We start from the raw sequence: 22,612 nt of genomic DNA on the forward strand, positions 1-22,612 counted from the left end.
CCCTCCACAGGTCCAGAGGCGCTATCCTGAAAGAAACAGAGGCCACCCTAAAGACTGAACCTTTAGAACTGTGAAGTTAGTTATGGATTGTTATTGTGAAAGCATGTTTATTTGGAATATGAGTTTATAAAAGGGAAATTGAAGGGTTTGTACATATACAGCTTTATGTTGTATTAATCTAAAGAGGGAGGAAATGTAATGTATGAATCTATTTCTTTTAGAGCAATGACCCTCTCCCTTAGCACTATGCATTGATCTGTTGTCTATACGTTGTTCTCTCTGCAATGTGAATACAGCAGTTAAAACCATTTCCCGCTTATATGCCTTTATTTAATCGATATGTAGTTGTGCACAGACACAACAACATGTACTTAGTAATTGATAGGAAGGCTTTGGGTGGCTTCACTTGCTGCAGGATACTCAGTATATGCTCTTGTAATCTTAGTATTAATATACTGTAGTTGGTCCAGTTGAGTTTATGTATTCACATCAATAAAGTCATGTCTGTTACAAATCTGATGTGTTTCCTATGCCATACATTATATATGTGTATGTGTATTGTCACATGATCTCCTGATAATTACCTCAAAGAGAAATGGCTAGAAATTTGAACTACCATTGTTAGAACAAAAAAAATCACAGACTTACTGTGAATGTCAGTGAATTATTAGATTATTGTATTAAGCAGATATCCTGAGTAATTCACAGATCACATTTTGTATATATGGAGATTTTTACATTAAAATGTATGATGTCCATGACAGCAGGACAAATGATTGAAAGTTTTGAGCTTACAGTTCTCTTACCTTTCTGCATTGAGAGCAGATAAAACAACAATTCCTCCCTGACTGTTGTCTGTCCTCTGACTTCTTTAGCTTCTAATTATCTTGTGCTTCTTTCATTTCAGATGGAAGACTGGTGGTGTCAAGTACTGTGGTGGGGAAAGAAGTCATCAATACTTTCAGGCCCAATTTAGGATAAGGTTCTAAAAACAGAAACAGAAAACCTACAGCTCAATAGCTATGGAAAAGGATAAAAACAGACAAAATGGGAAAGTGCTTAAATAGTGAAGGGCTAACTATGAAGGGATGAGGCAGGAACTAGCGAGAGTAAATTGGAAACAGATGTTCAACAGTGAAAGCACAGAAGTAATGTGGAGGAAGTTTAGGGACAACTTGTGCTGGGTTCAGGATAGGTTTGTCCCACTGAGGCAAGGAACAAGTGGTAGGGAAAAGGAACCGTGGCTGACGAAACACGTGAGGAAATACGTCAAGAGGAAGAAGGAAGTATATGTTAGATATAAGAAACAGGAAACAGGAGGGGCTCATGAGAAACATAGGGTAGCCAGGAAGGAGCTTAAGAAAGGACTTAGGAGAGCACAAAGATGGAATGAGAAGGCCTTGGCATGTAGGATTAAGGAGAACCGCAAGGTGTTCCATGCGTATGTGAAGAACAGAAGGATGACAAGAATGACAAGAATGAAGGTGGGGCCGCTAAAGGATAAAGAAGGCAACATGTGCCTGGAGGTGGAGGAGGTTGGGGAGGTCCTAAATTAATACTTTGCTTCAGTATTCACCAGTGAAAAGGACCTTGATCAGGGTGAGGTCGAAATAGAACAGGCCTGTGTGCTAGACAATGTGGAGATTAAGGAAGAAGTGTTGGATCTTCTTAAAAACATCAAGATTGATAAGTCCCCAGGGCAGGATGTGATATACCTCAGGTTGCTGTGGGAAGTGAGAGAAGAGATTGCTATGATCTTTGAATCCTCTTTGGCTGCAGGGGAGGTGCTGGAAGATTGGAGAATGGCGAAAGTAGTTCCCTTGCTTAAAAAAGGTAATAGGGAGAATCCTGGGAATTATAGACTGGTGAGTCTTACATCAGTGGTCTGCAAACTATTGGAAAGGATTCTTAAGGATAGGAACTACGAGCATTTGGAGAGGTACAATCTACTCAAGGATGGTCAACATGGCTTTGTGAAGGGAAGGCTGTGCCTCACAAGTCTAATTGAGTTTTTTTGAAGAGGTAACAAAAGAAATTGATGAGGGTAGGGTGGTAAATGTGGCTTACATGTATTTTGGGTTGGTATTTGACAAGGTCCTCCACAAAAGACTCATCCAGAAAGTCATGAGGCATGGGATCAGTGGAACCTTGGCTGTTTGGATAAAAAAATTGGCTTACAGGAAGAAAGCAGAGGGTAGTAGTGGAAGGAAAGTATGCTGCCTTGAGATCGGTGACTAGTGGAGTGCTGCAAGGATCTGTCCTGGGACCCCTGCTCTTTGTGATTTTTTATAAATGACCTGGATGAAGAGGCGGAAGGATGGATGAGTAAGTTTGCAGATGACATGAAGATTGGAGGAGTTTTGGATGGAACTGTAGGTTGTCGAAGGTTACAAGACAATATAGATAGGATGCAGAGTTGGGCAGAAAAGTGGCAGGTGGAGTTCAATCTGGATAAGTGTGAGGTGATGCATTTTAGAAGGACAAACCAGAAGGCTGAGTACAGGGTTAATAGTCAGTTACTTAAGAGTGTGGATGAACAGAGCGACCTTGAAGTTCAAAACCATACATCCCTCAAGGTCGCTGCAGAGGTTGATAGGATAGATAAGAAGGCCTATGAGATGCTAGGGTTATTAATAGGGGGATTGAGTTCAAGAGTAAGAAATCATGTTGCAACTCTACAAATCTCTGGTGAGACTACACTTAGAGTATTGTGTTCAGTTCTGGTCACCTCATTATAGGAAAGATGTGGAAGCTATGGAGAGGGTACAGAGGAGATTTACCAGGATGTCGCCTGGATTGGAAAACAAGTCTGAAGAGGCAAAGTTAGCAGAGCTGGGACTTTTCTCTTTGGAGCATAGAAGGATGAGAGGGGACTTGATAGAGGTCTACAAGATTATGAGAGGTATAGATAGGGTGGATAGCCAGTACCTGTTTCCCAGGGCACAAATAGCAAACACCAGAGGGCATAGGTACAAAGTTAAGGGAGGGAAGTTTAGGGGAGACATCAGGGGTAAGTTTTTTTATTAATATTACATAGAGGATTATGGGAGCCTGGAATGATTTGCCAGGGATGGTGGTGGAGGCTAAAACATTCGGGGTATTTAAGAGCCTCTTGGACAGACACATGGATGAAAGAAAAATAGAGGGTTACGGGGTAGTGTGGGTTTAGTACTTTTTTTTAAGTAACATATGGGTCAGCACAACATCAAGGGCTAAGGGGCCTGTACAGTGCTGTAGTATTCTAGTGTCTAGCGTCTAATACTCCAAGAGCAGCCTAACTAACATTTTGCACAACTGTAACAACATCCCCAGTTTTGTACACAGTGCTTTTGCCATTGAAGGCAAGCATGTTATACTCCTTCTTCAACATCCTATTTACTTGTGTTGCCACTTCCATGGAACTATACACTTGTACCCCAAAATCTCTGTATTCATTAACAGTCCCCAGCCATGCACTGTGCATCTCCTGTCCTGGCCAAATATCTCAACATGTATCACTTCGCACTTGTCAAGTTAACTTCAACATGATCATTCCAACTCTTCATTACCATTCTCTGCTTCCTATCATCAAACCAATGAGACTTGTGACTCTGTGGTAAGCACCGCGCAGTTGTTGTTAAAATATCAGATGGTGGCGAGGAGACATAGTCATCATCATCTGAGCTAGAGCAAATGGTTGAGGGATGTCACAACAACAGCCTAATACTCAACATTAGCAAGACCAAGGAACTGAGGATGTTAGGAAGTGGAAGTCAGAAGAACAGGCACCAGTCCTCCTTGAAGGGTCTGTGGTGGAAAGGATGAGAAGTTTCAAGTTGGTGTCAACATCTCAGAGGATCTGACCCAGGTCAAAAACGTTGATACAATCACAAAGAAGGCATGCCAATGGTTCTACTTTGGTTGGAGTTTGAAGAGATGTTCCCCCCTCACCTGGTATACCATCAAAGACTCTTGCAAATTTCTGCTGATGTATGGTGGAGAGCATTCTGGCTGGTTGCATCACTGCCTGCTATGTGGACTCCAATACAAGAAGCTGCAAGGGTTGCAGACTCAGCCATCTCCATCACAGGCACAAACCTTTCCACCATCGAGGACATCATCAAAAGGCAGTGGCTTAAGAAAGTGGCATCCATCATTAAGGATCCTCACTGTCTGCAACATGCCTTCTTCTCATTTTTACCATCAAGGAGGGAATCAAGCACAAAGACTCACACTCAATGATTCATAAACACTTCATCGCCTCCATCATTAGATTTCAGAATGGCCCACAAATACTACTTCAATATTTTGTTTTTACAACTGTAATTTGTAACTTATGGTGATTTTTATGTCTGCCACAAAACAACACATTTTATGTCATATAGCAGAGTGATAATAAATCTGATTCTGATTTTGAAATTCCATCTACCATTCCCTTCTACTTTCCCAAGTTTATCTACTGTATATCCTGTTGTAAACTTAGATAACTTTCTTGACTATCCACTACATAACCTATTGCACCAGAGATCCCAACACACTAGACCACTGCTACACTATGATAAGGAATGCCCATTGCTCCTTTCCTAGACCGTATTTCGGCAAGTTGGATCATTTGGCTGTACTCCTAATACCTGCATACTGACCGAGCCTAAAGAGCAATTCTCCAGAGATCAAGACAACTAAGAGGAGGTCGTGGGAGGCAGAGGAACGGTTACAGGATTGCCTTGAGCCAGTGGACTGGGCCATTTTCAAGAACTCATTGGAGGATCTGAATGACTACACCAGGGATGTAATAGATTAAAACAGCAGTGAATGAGTGTGTCCCCACAAAATCGTTCAGTGTTTTCCCCAATCAGAATCCACAGATGAAAAATGAACTCTGAAATCTGCTGTGTGCCAGATTGGAGCCATTCAAGTATGGAGATCAATAATACTACAAGAGATGCAGGTATGATCTCTGGAAAGCCATCCCATGGACGAAGTGGAGATTCCGGACTAGATTAGAATCAATGAGGGATGCTCTACAGCAGGGGTCCCCAACCTTTTCTGCACTGCGGACCAGTTTAATATTGACATTATTCTTGCAGACCGGCCGACGGGGGGGGGGGGGCTAGGGTTGCCAACAGACAAGAGTAGCAGTCAAGTATATTGTGTTTACCCCAAGAAAAATTACCATGACCATGAAGCCTCGCGTGGGCACCTATGTGCGCATGCGTGACTTGCACATGCGTGTACGTGCTGATTTTTTTTCTACAGATCGTTTTTGGCGATTCTGTTCAGGGGGGTGGTGTTAATCATGACCGGAATATAGGTGATAAGTGGCTAATACACTCAGTTTCATTTCTAAAAGGTTTTATCTCACGAATTTAATATTAAACACACAGAGCATATTTTCCTCACATGAATATAGCAATAAGTCAATTATCAGGGGAGGACAGGGGAGCTTGAAGTAAGTGTTGAACGAACTTCCAGTAGAAGTGGTAGAGGCAGGTTCGATATTATCATTTAAAGAAAAATTGGATAGGTATATGGACAGGAAAGGAATGGAAGGTTATGGGCTGAGCGCAGGTCAATGGGACTAGGTGAGAGTAGCGTAAGGCACGGACTAGAAGGGCAGAGATGGCCTGTTTCTGTGCTGTAATTGTTATATGGTTATATAAGTCACTTGTAAGTCAATAACATCATAACATTTTAAGTAACGTTTGGATATTAAACACACAGCACATATTTTCCCCATATGAACATATAAAATCATTGCAACACACTAATATCGCTAAATCAGTGGGAGCCCTGGGCTTGTTTCCCTGCAACAACACGGTCCCATCGAGGGGCCATGGGAGACAGCGATACTCGAAGGGGGTTCCTTATGTCCAGTCTATTCCGCAATTTAGTTTTTGTTACATTCATTGCAGAGATACGTTGGAAATGGAAGCAACGTTTTCAGTGCTTCGTGGCTATCTCAGGATATTTACCCTTGATTTTGATCCAGAATGCCGGCAGAGATGTTATGTCAAACATACTTTGCAGCCCACCGTTATTTGCAAGCTCGAGGACTTGATCTCCTTCTCGCGCTGACATGGATGATGCGTGCGTAATGACCTTGTGTGCGTACAAGCTCAACAGTGGGCGTGGCAGGGAATGAGGAAAGGTGTAGCTGACTCATATCACCAAATCATATCGTATTGTCGCGGCCTGGTAGCACATGCCTTGCGGCCCGGTAGTTGGGGACCTCTGCTCTACAGCTGTGGCAGGATTTGAATGTCATAACCTCTTACAAGGTTAAATCTTGTGACACAGGGGACAGCAGAACTTTGCTTCCAGATAAGCTCAATGCCTTCTCTGCTCACTCTGACCACCAGAACAGGGAGGATTCTTCGAGCACCCCCATGTCTCCCGATGATCCTTTGGTCTCAGCATCTGAAGATGACGTGCGGGCTGCGTTCAAGAGAGTGAATCCAAGGAAAGCATCTGGTTTGGATGGAGGACCTGGCTGAATACTGAAAACCCATGCTGACTAACTGGCTATTGTGTTCACGGATATCTTCAACCTCTCACTCGGGCAGAGTGTGATGCCCATCTGCTTCAAACTGACTTCAATTACACCAGTGCCCAAGGAGAGTGTGGTAACCTATCTCAATGACTATTGCCTAGAGGCACTTACATCCTTAATGATGAAGTGTCTTGAGAGGCTGGTGTTGAAGCCAATCAGCTCCTGTCTGAGTGGCGACTTGGATCCACTCCAATTCCCCTACTGAAGCAACAGGTCTACAGCATATGCTATCTCGTTGGCTCTTCACACAACCCTAAAACATATGACAGCAAAAATGTAAACATCAGGATGCTCTTTATTGATTTCAGCTCAGCATTTAATACCATCATCCCCTCAAAACTAATCAGTAAACTCCAAAACCTGGGTCTCCATACCCCCTTGTGCAATTGGGTCCTGGATTTCCTCACTTGCAGACCCCAGTCAGTTCGGACTGGCAAAAACATCTCCTCCACAATCTCCACTAGCACAGGAGCACCACAAGAATGTGTACTTAGAGTTTTACACCTATGTCTGTGTGGCTAAGTACAGCTCCAACACCATATACAAGTTTGCTGACAGCACCACTGTTGTGGCCTGTATCAAAGGGGGTGATGAATCAGCATACAGGAGGGAGATTGAAAATTTGACTGAGTGGCGTAATAACAACAACCTCTCACTCAATGTTGAAAGAAGACCAAGGAACTGATTGTAGACTTCAGGAGAGGGAAACCAGAGGTCTGTGAGCCAGTAATTATCAGAGGACCAAAAGTGGAGAGGGTCGGTAACTTTAAATTCTTGGGTGTCCCTATCTCACAGGACCTGTCCTACACCCATTATATAAATATAATTGCAAAGAAAACACAACAGTGCTTCTACTTCATCAGGAGTCTGCAGAGATTTGGCACACCATCTAAAACCTTAGCAAATTGCTATAGATATGTGGTGGAAAGTGTGCTGACTGGCTGCATTACAGCCTGGTATGAGAACACCAGTGTCTTTGAGCAGAAAATCCTACAGAAGGTAGTGGATTTGGCCGAGCATATCATGGGTAAAACCCTCTCAACCATTGAGCACATCTACAAGAAACGTTGTCATAGAGAAGTAACATCCATCATCAAAGATCCTCACCACCCAGGCCATGAATTTTTCTCTCTACTGCCATCAGATAGAAAGCATAAGTCCATACCACCAGGCTCAAGAACAGTTCCTACCCCTAAACCATCCCAAAAACGTTGACTGTTTACACGTTTCCATCGATGCTGCCTGGCCTGCTGAGTTCCGCTAACATTTTGTGTGTGTTGCTTGGATTTCCAGCATCTGCAGACTTTCCTGTGCTAGTTCATTATCCACTATACTGCCGATATTGGTGTCATCTGCAACTTAGCAATCATGCCACCTGCATTCTCATCCAAACCTTTAACATATATAACAAACAACAGAGGACACAGCACTGATCCTAGCAGCACTTCATTGGTTATAGGCCACTATATTGAAAGTTAACCCTCCACTACCATTCTCTGCTTCCTATCATCAAGCTAATCTTATATCCATTTAGCCAGCTCATCCTGAAACTCAGATCTTCTGAACTAGTCCACCATGAGGGACTTTGTCAAAGCCCTGCAGGTGTCCATGTAGACAATATCTACCACCTTGCTATTGTCAAACCCTTTTGGTCATCTCTTCAAAAAAGTCAATTAGATTTGTGAGACATGATTTCCTACTCTGTAATGTTCTCTGCTAGCAGTAGTGCATCTCCACTGTCTCTTTTACTTCCACCTCTCTCAACCTGGAAACAATGATACCAGAGCATGGGCTATGCACATCCCTCAACCATATTTCAGTAATACCATAATATCACAGTCCCATTTGCAATCCATAGCCTGAGTTCACCCACCTTGCCTATGAAACATCTTGCATTAAAATAAATTCATTTTAGACTATGAGACCTTCCACGCTCCCTGTCCTCCTGCTGCCTTGCCATTCTACTGGTTTAATTTCTATATTTGCTTCAATTTTCTCATCTGATATTGCTGCTTTGGGTCCCACCCCATGCCAGACTAGTTTAAACCCTTCCGAGTAGCACTAGCAAACCTCCATACAATGATATTGGTTCCACCTCCATGTCAGATGTAACTCTTTCCTTCTGTACAGATCATCTCCGAAGACATCCCAGAACACACCTCATCCTGAGTCTTTTTTCTCCTCCCCATTTCTTTTGCTTACCTATTTGTTTAGAGAGCTTGTTTGCTTTCAAAATTCAATTTGCAAACAACTTAGAATAGGAAAAGCACCATTACTTTCTTTTCTGTCTGATAATTATTTGACAGATTCCAAGTTGGAGGATGTTACCATTTCTGGCATACAGTGAGAACAAGGCGGTGCAGCTCGAAGAGCAGCTGCCTCACAAGACCAGTGACTTAGGTTTGTTCCCAAACTCCAGTGTTATCTGTCCTCTGAACCACATGGATTTTCTCCAGATGTTCCAGTTTCCTCCCACGTCCCAAAGATATAGAAACATAGAAAATAGGTGCAGGAGTAGGCCATTTGGCCCTTCGAGCCTGCACCGCCATTTATCATGATCATGGCTGATCATCCAACTCAGAACCCCGCCCCAGCCTTCCCTCCATACCCACTGATCCCCGTAGCCACAAGGGCCATATCTAACTCCCTCTTAAACATAGCCAATGAACTGGCCTCAACTGTTTCCTGTGGCAGAGAATTCCACAGATTCACCACTCTCTGTGTGAAGAAGTTTTTCCTAATCTCAGTCCTAAATGGCTTCCCCTTTATCCTCAAACTGTGACCCCTTGTTCTGGACTTCCCCAACATCGGGAACAATCTTCCTGCATCTAGCCTGTCCAATCCTTTTAGGATTTTATACGTTTCAATCAGATCCCCCCTCAATCTTCTAAATTCCAACGAGTACAAGCCCAGTTCATCCAGTCTTTCTTCATATGACAGTCCTGCCATCTCAGGAATCAATCTGGTGAACTTTCTTTGTACTCCCTCTATGGCAAGGATGTCTTTCCTCAGATTAGGGGACCAAAACTGCACACAATACTCCAGGTGTGGTCTCACCAAGGCCTTGTACAACTGTAGTAGTACCTCCCTGCTCCTGTACTCGAATCCTCTCGCTATAAATGCCAGCATACCATTTGCCTTTTTCATCGCCTGCTGTACCTGCATGCCCAATTTCAATGACTGGTGTATAATGACACCCAGGTCTCATTGCACCTCCCCTTTTCCTAATTGGCCACCATTCAGATAATAATCTGTTTTCATATTTTTGCCACCAAAGTGGATAACTTCACATTTATCCACATTAAATTGCATCTGCCATGAATTTGCCCACTCACCCAACCTATCCAAGTCACTCTGCATCCTCTTAGCATCCTCCTCACAGCTAACACTGCCACCCAGCTTCGTGTCATCCGCAAACTTGGAGATGCTGCATTTAATTCCCTCATCCAAGTCATTAATATATGTTGTAAACAACTGGGGTCCCAGCACTGAGCCTTGCGGTACCCCACTAGTCACTGCCTGCCATTCTGAAAAGGTCCCGTTTATTCCCACTCTTTGCTTCCTGTCTGCTAACCAATTCTCCATCCACATCAATACCTTACCCCCAATACCATGTGCTTTAAGTTTGCACACTAATCTCCTGTATGGGACCTTGTCAAAAGCCTTTTGAAAATTCAAATATACCACATCCACTGGTTCTCCCCTATCCACTCTACTGGTTACATCCTCAAAAAATTCTATGAGATTCGTCAGACATGATTTTCCTTTCACAAATCCATGCTGACTTTGTCCGATGATTTCACCGCTTTCCAAATGTGCTGTTATCACATCCTTGATAACTGACTCCAGCAGTTTCCCCACCACCGACGTTAGGCTAACCGGTCTATAATTCCCCGGTTTCTCTCTCCCTGCTTTTTTAAAAAGTGGGGTTACATTAGCCACCCTCCAATCCTCAGGAACTAGTCCAGAATCTAACGAGTTTTGAAAAATTATCACTGATGCATCCACTATTTCTTGGGCTACTTCCTTAAGCACTCTAGGATGCAGACCATCTGGCCCTGGGGATTTATCTGCCTTCAATCCCTTCAATTTACCTAACACCACTTCCCTACTAACAAGTATTTCGCTCAGTTCCTCCATCTCACTGGACCCTCTGTCCCCTACTATTTCTGGAAGATTATATGCAACACATGATTGAGCAGTGCTGCAGTAATAACCTAGTGCTCCAAGTCAACCAAACCAATTAACTGACTGATGCCTTCAGAAAGGGGAAGTCTGGAGACCAGGTGTTAGTTCTCATTGGTGGGTCAGATGTTGCTTCGAATTCCTGGGTGTTTCCTTGGCCTAGCACATAGCTATGATCATGAAGAAGGTGTACCAGCCTTACTTAGAAGCTTAACAAAGAATGATCCTGGAGATGAAAGGTTTAATATTTAAGGAATATTTCATAGCTCTGGAATTCAGAAAGATGAGGGGGTTGGAATCTCATTGAAACATATTGAATATTGAAAGGCCAGGATAGAGTGGTTATGGAGAGGATTCAGGCATGGGAGAGTCTAGATCAGAGGGTACAGTTACAGAGTAACAGTAGAACAGAGATGAAGAGGAATTTCTTTAGCCAGAGAGTGAGGAACCTATGGAATTCATTGCATAGATGGCTGTGGAGTCCAAGTCATTGGTTACATTTAAAACAGAGGTTGAAAGGTTCTTGATTAGTAAGGGTGTCAAAGATTATGGGGAGAAAGAGTGAGATTGTACTTGAGAGTGAATAATAACTCAGCCATGATTAAATGGTGGAGCAGTCGATGGGCTGAATGGTCTACTTTTGCCTCTATGTCTCAAGGTTCTTAAGGAGATTTAGAACATCTTCAAATAGTCTAACTATCTATGACAGATGCACTACCGAAAGAATCCTGACTGGTTGCATCATGGCTTGGTATGGTAATTCCAATTCTCAGGAATGCAAGTGGCTTCAGGGAGTAATGGAAACAGACTGATCTGTCATGGTACAGTCATGCTTACCACTGACAGCATTTTACAGAAGGTACTGCCTCTAGAAGGTGGTATCTGTCATCAGTGAACCCCCCCACCCCCCCCCCGACCAACTGGGTCATGATTTCTTCTCACCATCACTGTCAGGAAAAGATGCAGAAGCTTCAAGTCCTACATCATCAGCTTCATGAACATCTACTCTTCTGCAATCATTAGTTTCTTGAACTGATCTGCACAACCTGTTACAACATGAACCCGACAGCGCTAGCTCTAAAGCTTCAGAATATGGATAGCTGGCGCAGCCCCTTTAAAGATACAGGCCCGCTCCACTAATTGGAGGCAATGATTTGGTACCAGGATTTTAATATTCGAGGAGCACCTGAACTGAGATTTGTCAGATCAACTTTGGATTCTTACCTAGTAATAGAAACATAGAAATATAGAAAACCTACAGCACGATACAGGCCCTTCGACCCACAAATTTGTGCTGAACATGTCCCTACCTTAGAAATTACTAGACTTCCCCATAGCCCTCTATTTTTCTAAACTCTATGTACCTATCCAAAAGTCTCTTAAAAGACCCTATCATATCCTCCTCCACCACCATTGCCAGCAGCCCATTCCACCCTCTCACCACTCTTTAAGTAAAAAACTTATCCCTGACATCTCCTCTGTACCTACTCCCCAGCACCGTAAACCTGTGTCATCTTGTGGCAACCATTTCAGCCCTGGGAAAAAGCCTTTGACTATCCACATGATCAATGCCTCTCATCATCTTGTATATCTCTATCAGGTCACCTCTCATCCTCTGTCAATCCAAGCAGAAAAGGCCGAGTTCACTCAACCTGTTTTCATAAGACATGCTCCCCAATCCAGGCAACATCTTTGTAAATCTCCTCTGCATCCTTTCTATGGCTTGCACATCCTTCCTGTGGTGAGGTGACCAAAACTGAGTACGTACTCCAAGTTGGGTCTGACCAGGGTCCTATATAGCTGCAACATTACCTCTCGACTCCTAAATTCAATTCCACGATTAATGAAGGCGAATGCACCGTATGCCTTCTTAACCACAGAGTCAAACTGCGCAGCTGCTTTGAGCGTCCTATGGACTCGGACCCCAAGATCCCTCTGATCCTCCACATGGTCAAGACTCTTACCATTAATACTATATTCTGCCATCATATTTGATCTACCAAAATGAACCACTTCACACTTATTTGGGTTGAACTCCATCTGCCACCTCTCAGCCCAGTTTTGCATCCTATCAATGTCTCACTGGTCACCGACCAGTGTCTAGTTTAGAATCCTGCCTTCTTTTCAGTCTCGTATTGTGACTCAATTCTAGTCTCAGATACTTCAGCACTTGTGTCCTAACCATCCTACCTAAGACTCTCGTCACAACACAACTGATCCTAACGTGGACCCTGTGGGGTATTAGACCATCCCGTCAACTATGGCCAGCCAGAGCGAGCAGATTTCCAGATCGAGCCAGGAGATGTATGACCTCCAGATCGCAGTGCGCCAACTACCGCAAGGAGGAAGACAGAGATGCTCAAGTGAGACTGTCAGGCGCTCTGCAGAGCCAGTCCCGCTTTTGACCACGGAGAGATTCAGTGGTGCTGCTGGCTCTTGCTGCAGCTTCCTCATTCAGTGTTCATTGGTGTTTGAACTCCAGCCGTCCTGGTTCCCACCAGAGCGCAGAAAGGTGGCCCTGATATCTCTACTGGCCAGAAGAGCCCTGATTTGGGCCACCGCATGTTGGGAATGGAGGTCATAGATTCGCTCAGATTTGGAGGAGTTCATGGGCACTACGAAGAGGATGTTCCATTCTTCCGTCAGAGCAACCAGAACCTCAGACCGTCTGGTGAAGGTGCGTCAAGGTAGTCGGTCAGCAGCGGACTATGCTGTTGAGTTTCGGTCTTTGGCTGAGGGGAGTGGCTGGAACGGGGATGCTTTGGCCACTCTGTACTGCCATGGTCTTCGAGGCGAACTATATGATGCCCTTGCCTTGGGAGAGCTGGTAGAAGACTTAGAGGCTCTGATCGACCTCGATAATCGCCTGGTGGAGCAAGAGTGGGTTTACCTCAAGAGGACAACAAGGGCTAGCCCAAGCCAGGCCACAATGCATCGTAGTTCCACTTCCTGACCTTGCACAATGACCGGCCCTTCTCCTGCTCAGGATCCTGTCGAGCCGATGCAAATCAGTTGTACAAGACTCTCCGCCGACAACAGGTCTCAGGGTTGGAGTTGAGGTTGGTGCTGTTACTATGGGCAAGTAGGTCACCTGTGGGCTGAATGTCCGAAGATGCTGCCATCACTGCTGACACTGTCCAGTGTCGGGAGGAATGTGATGGTAACAGCCACTACTCCCATCCCTAATGATGCTGGTGTCACTCTCAAGGTCGAGATCTCGTGGGGTAAGAACTGACGAGAGGTGAATGCCTTTGCGAACTCTGGTCAGCCGTTAAATTCCTGGACTTGGGGACTGCCTGTCAGCTTAACGTGCCCCTGCAAGAGTAGAGCCAACCCATGCCAACAGCAGCCAGGACGGATGTCCACTTGGTTTCGGGCGATCCTACAGCAGACATGGGTTTTCTGGATGAGAATAATGCAGAGGACATTGGTTTCTATATCATTCTTCCTCCTCACATACCCCTGATCCTCGGGCACCTTTGGCTGTCTCAGCATAACCTCTCTGAGAACTGGAAGGAATAGAGGATCACTGCATGGTCCAGTTGTTGAAAGAGAATGTTTCTGGCTTGGTGTTCCAAACACCAGACTCTTCTGAGACCAGTAGCCAAAGAAGAGGTAACCTGGAGTCTTCGGGAAACCCAGTCCTTCCTCCAAGGCCAGACAAACTGGCTCCGGCCAACAGGACCACTTGAGTCCTGACTCTGTGTACTCAGGGGTGTGCTGGAACTAGATAGTGAGGGGTCTCTGGTTCAGGAGCAAGCCAAGGAGGTACCTAAGTAGTCTGGGGATCTAGCAGTCAGGCCTAAGTCCTGTCTAAGGGAAAGACTCCTAAATGTAAACACGTGGAGCTAGTCCCAGAAACAGAAAGGCCATTTGTAGCACCTCATTGCTGTTGTCTGAGTGTACGGATGAGGACTGGGACCCTGATTTGGTCTCTGTTTCAACTAAAGACTCCAGTGAACCTATGGAAGAGACTCTGAGGTCTGCCGAATCACTGCCCCTACCTCAGGAGCCTCAGGAGTTGTCCTCGGAGGGAGGCTTGGATTTGCCAACTTTTACAGAAAGTTCATCAAGAACTTCAGCTCAATCGCGGCTCCTCTGATAGCACTAACTGAGAGATTCACGGGCCCTTTTGTTTGGACTAAAGCGAAGGATGCTTTTGCAGAGCACAAACAATGGTTCACAACAGTTCCCATTTTGGTTTCACCTAATCCAGACCTTCCCTTCATCATGGAGGTAGATGCCTCAGACATTGGAGAGGTGCAATGTTGTCTCGATGGACACTTTTGGTCGATAAACTGCACCCATGTGCATTCCTCTTCAGGCAGCTACCCCTGGCAGAGGTGAACTATGATATCAGAAATAGAGAGCTGCTTGTGGTCAAGTTGACTTTGGAGGAATGGTGTCACTGGCTTGAGGGGGCCAAGAACTCTTTTAATGTCTGGACAGACCACAAGAACCCGGCTTATATTCAGGAGGCCAAAAGACTGAAGTCCAAGCAGGCCAGATGGTCTCTTTTCTTTAACCGCTTAAGTTTCATCCTGACCTGTTGACTGGGGTTAAAGAATCAGAAACCAGATGCCTTGATGAACCCAAAAGAGAGGAGCAACCTACTGCCGATTTGACCCAAAATCAGGTGATAGTACCAATTCACTGGGGAATCAAAGCTCCTGTACGCAAGGCCAAGGTGCAAGGGGGAATTCCCAAAAATGTCCTCCAGGTCATTTCTAGTCCCGAATTCCATCAGGTACTTCACTGTGGACACACATCAAGAATGATCGCTCATGCAGGGGTTGCCAGAGCCCTTGAGATTAAGAGAGGATATTGATGGCCTGGAATGGTGGGAGAGGTCTATCAATATGTGCAGGCATGCGAGGTGTGCAGTGCACCTGGACAAAGGAGCCACCCCTCCCCCATCCAACCTCAAGGGCTCCTTTACCCTCTGCCAGCTCCAGACAGACCATGGGCACACATTTCCATGGATTTTGTCACAGGTCTTCCACTTTCCATGCTAATTATACATTGTTTTTTTAAGGCCTGAAAATTCAGCGCTTTGGACAAACTAACACGTGCGGCGGAGATGGCCGAAATTGTCTTGCAACAGGTCTTCAAGATCCCTGGATTTCAGGTGGACATTGTATCAGATTGTGGTCCTCAATTCACATAACATTTTTGGAGGGCATTCTGACTGGGGCAACATTAAGCCTTTCCTTTGGGTTTTACCCGCAGTCCAACAGCTAGATGAAGTGAACCAGGATATGGAATGAACCCTAAGATGGCTGGCTTCAGAAAAAGCAGACGAGTGGTGCGACCATTTGGTGTGGGCAGAGGTCGCCCAAAACACTTTACAGGTTTCTGTCGACAGGTTGTCCCTGTTCGAATGTCAATTTGGTATTCTTCACCACTCTTCGCTGAGCAGAAGGCCAAGGTTGGGGTTCCTGCGGCCAAAGATCTTGTTTAAAGCTGCGAAGGAGAAATGGACTAGAGTGAGGGAAATTTTTTTGGCCTCTACCTGTAACTATGAGTTGAAGGCTATCCACAAGAGAAGACAGGGTCCAGCCTTGCAGCCTGGGAAAAACGTCCGCCTGTATACTCAGGATTTGCCTCTCCGGGTACAGTCCAGGAAGTTGGCGCCCAAATTCATTGGACCTTTCAAGGATCTCAAGAAAATGGAAAGTGAGCTCGTTGACATACACCTTGGAACTCCCCTCAAGATCAATCCTATATTCCACATTTCCAAATTGAAACCTGGAAACACAAGTCCTTTAGCCCCAACACCACCAGTCCTTCCGCCACCCAGGTTTGTCAATGGGGAAAGGACTTTGCCATATAAAGAATTTTGGATTCATGAACTGTTTGGGGTGTTTGGTGGTTCCTCATGGACTGGGAAGGATTCAGACCCGAGGATCCTGAAAGAGACATCTTGGATCCGGTTCTCATCCATGACTACCATCACCATCACTCTGAGCAGCCAGGGCTGTCAGGAGTCATCTGCAGGGGAGGGGTCCTGTTACGATACACACCCAACCGTGCCAGCCTCTGGGGTTTAGATGGTCTAACTCTCTGGAATATGGATAGCTGACACAGCCCCCTTAAAGATTCAAGCTGGCCTCACTAACTGGCGGCCATATTTAAAGAGCACCTAAACTGAGGTTCAGCGCTCAGTCATCAGCTCAACTTTAGATTCTTGTCTAGTGTCTAGTTTAGAACCCTGTCTTCATTTCAGTCTTTTGTCTCGATTCTAGTCTCGGGTACTCCACGCTTGGGTCCTAACTATCCTCACCTAGGCCTCTTGTCACACAATCCTTATCCTATCTCAGCAATAGAACACTATCAACCACCTCTTGCACTATCCTGAACTTGTCCCTGATTGTTTTTTCCTACATTTTCTTGTTTTGCACAGTTATTTTTTATTCACTGTAATAATTAATGTTTAAGGTTATAAGATCGTAAGTCTTTGGAGCAAAATTAGGCCTTTCATCCCAGCTTTTTATTCGGCCTCAGGTTGGGACACCAATAAACCAATAAGCTACCCAGGATGTGCCCTCTCCTCATCACTCCCATCAAAGAGGAGGTCCAGGAGTCTGAAGATACGTACTCAAAGTTTCAGGAACAGCTTCTTCCCCTCCACCATCAGTTTTCTGAACGGACAATGGACCCACGAACACCTCCTCAGTGTTCTTCTCCTGTATTTTTGCACCAATTAATTAGTTTCCATTTTGATATATCCTTCATATTGTAATCTGTACTTGTTATTATTGTGTAGAGTATTGTACAGCTGTTGTAAAACAACAGAGTTCACGACATGTGCCGGTGATATTTAACCTGATTCTGATTCTGAATTTACCACTGCACCTATAACTTGCATCTACTTATGGACTTGTGCATATAACAATAAACTCTGCTTGAATAGTCTTAACGGTTTAATATAAATTGCTCCTAACGTGCATGTAATCTGGGCAGAGTTAATGGAGAATAAAATCAGATTAATATAGAATTAGTGGAAATTGGTGGTTCACACAGACTCGGTGAGCCGAAGAGACTATAGCCATGCTATAAGACTTTGTGACTATGTAAAATACAGACAAAGTCATATGAGGTTTGAAAATCAAATCTGAGGAAACGATTGGATTAAATTGGAAAAAAAAAATCCTTTTCTATTTCTTACTCATCTCTCTCACATCTCCCTGAACTTCGATTTTCTGCTGTGAGCCACAGCTTCACTTTGATCATTCCTGGGGTTCTAATCAGAATAGTAGGATTCAAACATAAGAAGTGGTTAAGGATGCACTCCAGCACATCTGCTCAGTGGTTCCTTTGAGGAATGAGTCCATTATATATATTTTTTTAATATTCAGGCTGTGTATAATTCTCCTGCAGCAGTAATGAGATTTTGTATGCGACAGAGACGCAGTTTGGATTTACTGGGGCTATTTTGGTGCAGTCTAAATTTGCTCTAGTGCACCTAGAAGCCGTTTGTTTATATTCTATACACTCCTCCTGGCATTATTTTTTGCTTCTTTTCTCTTTTGCTCTTTCCATTCATGTTGCTGCTGATTTTAAGAGAGCATGAGCTGTATACATGTACATATGTGTGTGTGAGAGTGTGGGTGGGCTTTGAATGTATCCTGTTTATGAAAGCACTGAGCTGAAAAGAAAAGGCGAGAGCTTGAAATATAGGGGCAAAAAGAGAAGAAGAATGAAAAAATAGCCTACACTATTTAATCAGAGATGTGGGCGTGAAGACGGCAGCTGCTCTGAAACACTTGTCGATGAATCGTGATATCCGCAGCATTTTTTCCTTCAACCTTGATTAGTATCCCAGCTCACTGGGCAGAATGAACATGCTTTGTCTCCTCTGGTTTCGGAGATAGACACGGACAGCAGTGCACTGCTCACTTCTGACGCATCCCCCACCACGCCCCAACCCCCTAACCCTCCACAACTCCTCCACCCCAACAGTCATCACCACAGCATCTGCCACAAATTCTTGGCACAGTCAGCCACGTGTGCTCAGAAGAGAGTGGTCCAGTATAAATGGATGACAGAGTTCGCATGTGTAGTCGGTGATTAACCCTGTTCAACATGAGGTAAAGCAGGTCGCCCGGCCAACTTCTGCAAATGGTAAATATTCATTTCTTTGATCTCTTTCTTTAATGTGTTGCTCTTGTTACAGGGACCTTTACAGGTGGCACCATAAGGCATCATTCAAAAGCAAACATACAGTTTAACCCTTAAAGCAATAACCTGTGTGAAGCTTTTAATCAGTCCAAATATTATCGTTCCATAAGTATAACATTAGCAGCATGTGAATTTTTCAGCCTCGGTATAATTGGACATATCGGTCTTTCAACTAGGGAATTTGGTTATGGTATATAAAGGATGTTACTGCACATCTGATTCAGTTGCTGATAACCTGGGTTAGAACATTTTGGAGATTTTGTCAGCACTGATGTAGTTTGGTCGATGGATAGATTTATTTTGTTTTATTACTTGGTGGATGTCAGACACATTAGGTTAAAGGCAATTCCTGAATGAGCCATGGTCTGACTATTTCTTTGAGTTGGCTGTCTGGAAATTTCCAAACTGTAAACTGAGCAGCACATGTTGGTATTGTTTGTTTACAAGAATGAACAAGCTCATTTTTTTCACTTTCGCTCGTGGTTTATGATATGGTGATGTGGATTTATTACTGAGTTTTTCCACTGATCATCTTCATCAAAAGATCTTTGATGAGGAGTCTAGTCTCATCCACACTACCTCATTGCTGAGTTTGAACCTGACAAACAGAAACTATCTGTAGTTCTTCTGCAAGCTGATGAGTATAATGATAGTCTGGGACTTGGACTTAATTTTTGGGAATTGCTTATCGAAACTAAGCATATACTTGTAATTTTAAAGAAAATAAATTATGGTCACATTATTAGCCTATAGCGGATTCGTGTGCTGATGTGAAATATCCTCACAATTTAATGGAAGTAAAATTCCATATAAAGTAAACCAAGAGTGTAGGTGTATACTGACGACACAGAAGGTGTGTTCAGATTACAGTGGATTCTGGTTAATTGGGTTACACTGAGACCAGTACATATTGGCCCAATTAGGAGGCTGTCCCAATTAGCCAAAGTTTCATTGAAATAGTTAAAAAGGTACAGAAAAATCTAACTGAGTGACAAATTACATATCTAAATAAAGTACAGAACAAATTAGGACACTACCAATACTACCACAGTACTACAAAACTATGTGAAACCCTTTCTGACTGGGCGACTCTAGAAACATGGCCTGCTAGCCCCTCTCTAACACTGGACTCCGTGGTGAGAAACCTCCCCCCCTTCTCAGGCTCCATACATCCAGGGTGTATACGACTTTGGTCCCGACAAACCTGTGAGATAGGGATGCCTTGCCCACCCAAACCTTGGTTTTTATTAATGCTGTGTGGTTTACTGCCCCTTTGCAATTGCCCGGCACCACGGAATAACAGATTGTACACTGCATACAATTATAAAGAAAGTATATTTATGAACATTAACTTAACCAAAGAGTTATTAAAGAAAAAAAGCAAACAAACTTAAAGGGCCCATTATAATTAAACAGTCAAATGTGCTCATAAGCTGGAGCTCATCTTGAAGATATTTGTAACTCACGTGCTGGACCATTGGTCTGCATGAAAGCACACAACACCTTCCAAATGTCACTTAAAATCCATCTCAAATAAATGGGCTCTCCCACGGGCTTTCCTCCTTGAGCCATTCATCTGCACAAAGCACCTTGTTCAACAGGGATGGCATCCTCACCCATCTTCCCTCCTGTCTTCTCCTAGCTCCCACCAAAAAAGACCTTGATCCTCACCAGTGTCCCTCACAAAACCTCACTGCCCTGAATTCTCTAGAACTTCTCCCAATTCCACCATCCTGATTGGCTGACACCACATTCCTAGGTTAAACAACAAAGCCCTTTATCACAGCTCAAACCTAAACAAGCTGAATGGAGAACAGGCTGCTCTTACAGAACTGCTAAAATGAAATGCCTTCAGCATAGCAATAAAAATCTTAACTAGGGTATTACATGTGTATTAGTCCCTGATACTTATCGATTGAGGAATTCATCCATGTTGTATTCTTTTGACTGTAAATGAATAAAATCAGTGCATACACTGAGTTGAGATAATGAATTCCCTTCATACAATGCTGTCAATGATTGTGTTGTAACATTCAAGATGATTGTTGATACCTTCAAATTCTTCATAGTGCCTAACCTGTTGAGGTAGTGGAATCATTTAATTCAATTTAAAATTGTTCACCATTATTATTTAACAAAGGAGAGGCTATCCAAAATACTTTGTATTTCCTAATATAGACAACTATTGTGATAGGTGTAAAAATGAAGTAGCTACTTTGTCACATATATTCTGGTCATGTTCCTCATTTAAATCTTTTTGGAAATCTTTATTTTCTACAATTTCTAAAGCTTTGAAAATTAATTTACAACCTAATACATTGACTGTTCTATTTAAATAGTTCCGTATCATATTCAGTGTATTTCATTTTCCAACCAATGTGTAATTGCATTCGTTACATTGTTGGCAAGAAGGGCTATTTTAATGAAGTGGAAAGATATTTCTGCTCCTACACTAATTCAATGATTTTCCCAAGTAACGTTATGCCTTAGTTTGAAAAAAATTAGAAGTAGAACTATTGATCCCCGATTCAATTTTCAGAGAGGGTGAGGCTCTTTTGCCAAATATTATCATTTAATTTGAATTAATTTATATGGTTTCCTTCCAATTTTATGTTATATAAATGTGATTTGGCGGTTGTTGTTTTTCCTTCTTTTATATATATATATATATAGATGATTGTAAGACATATTGCTCCGGGAGTTGGTTCCTAATGGGTTTTTTTTCCTTTTGTAGTTGGAGGGTTTTTTTTTAGTTAGTTAGGGTTCTCTTTTTTCCTTCTTTTTCTTATATAAATTTTTTTCATTAGCATATATAAGTTTTTTTTCAGCTTTATTTGTTATATATATACTAATTTGTTGATCTTTTGTATTTTATAGCTGTAGAAGATTATATATTAATAAAAAAATTTTAAAAAAGAAATGGAATCATTTCATTTTCACCCCTGGTCGTTTCTGGCATCTTCAAGCCTGAATGCTTGAAACCGCAATGAGAAAAATAGTTTTGAATTGTCTTACTGCTTATTTCTCGTCAACAATCGATGATAAAAAATCTCTGCTTTTTGAATACAAACAGATACAACTGAGGTTATTTAAAAACTGTTCACTGGAAGCACGGTGTAGTGTCTTCAGCAGCTGTTCCTGTCCCAAGTGAGTGGCATATTGTCCCAAATAAACAAAGGAATCCTGGCTATTTTCTTGATTAGCTTTTGATTTTGATTAAGAGTCGTCCCAAGTAATCAGCTGCCCTAATTAACAGCTGGCCCAATTAGCTGGAACCCACTGTATTACATTTTTGTTATCATCCCATGAATTAAGATGACAATAGGAATAAAAATTATGACACTAAACAACTCTGTAAAGATCTTGAGAAATGAGTTTTTGTGTATGAGCTAAAATGGATGACACCATTCTGGTGATCACACAAAAATGAAAATTATCACATGAAGCTAAGGACATTATGAGGGTTGTATTTTGGTAAAAATTAGCAAACTATCAATGATAATTTCCAATGAATTTAATAGGAATTGCTGCTGATGCAGTTTTAACTGAAAGATTGAGGAGGTGGAATGGTGTGGTAAGCAGGAACGAGTGAATGAAATTCTGATAAAATGAAATCTAAGAATGATCCTTCTGGATCTGTGATCCCAAGTAGTCAAATAATTAAATGCATGAATTGCACAATGAGGGATCTTTACATGCTAAAATTGAAGGAATGAA

General features: G+C 43.0%; 1 protein-coding gene across 1 annotated transcript in view; it reads left to right on the forward strand.

Annotated features, from left to right (window-relative positions):
* Nucleotides 1–18,708: 18,708 nt before the first annotated feature.
* Nucleotides 18,709–22,612, forward strand: part of ptpn5 (protein tyrosine phosphatase non-receptor type 5) — a 189,819-nt gene continuing 185,915 nt past the window's right edge. Inside the window, exon 1 of the mRNA XM_063063225.1 lies at nt 18,709–18,838. The gene's annotated coding sequence lies outside the window, so the exon portion shown is untranslated. The remainder of the gene's footprint in view (nt 18,839–22,612) is intronic.

Source organism: Mobula hypostoma, chromosome 11 (genome assembly GCF_963921235.1).
Source record: "Mobula hypostoma chromosome 11, sMobHyp1.1, whole genome shotgun sequence".
Classification (NCBI taxonomy): Eukaryota; Metazoa; Chordata; class Chondrichthyes; order Myliobatiformes; family Myliobatidae; genus Mobula; species Mobula hypostoma.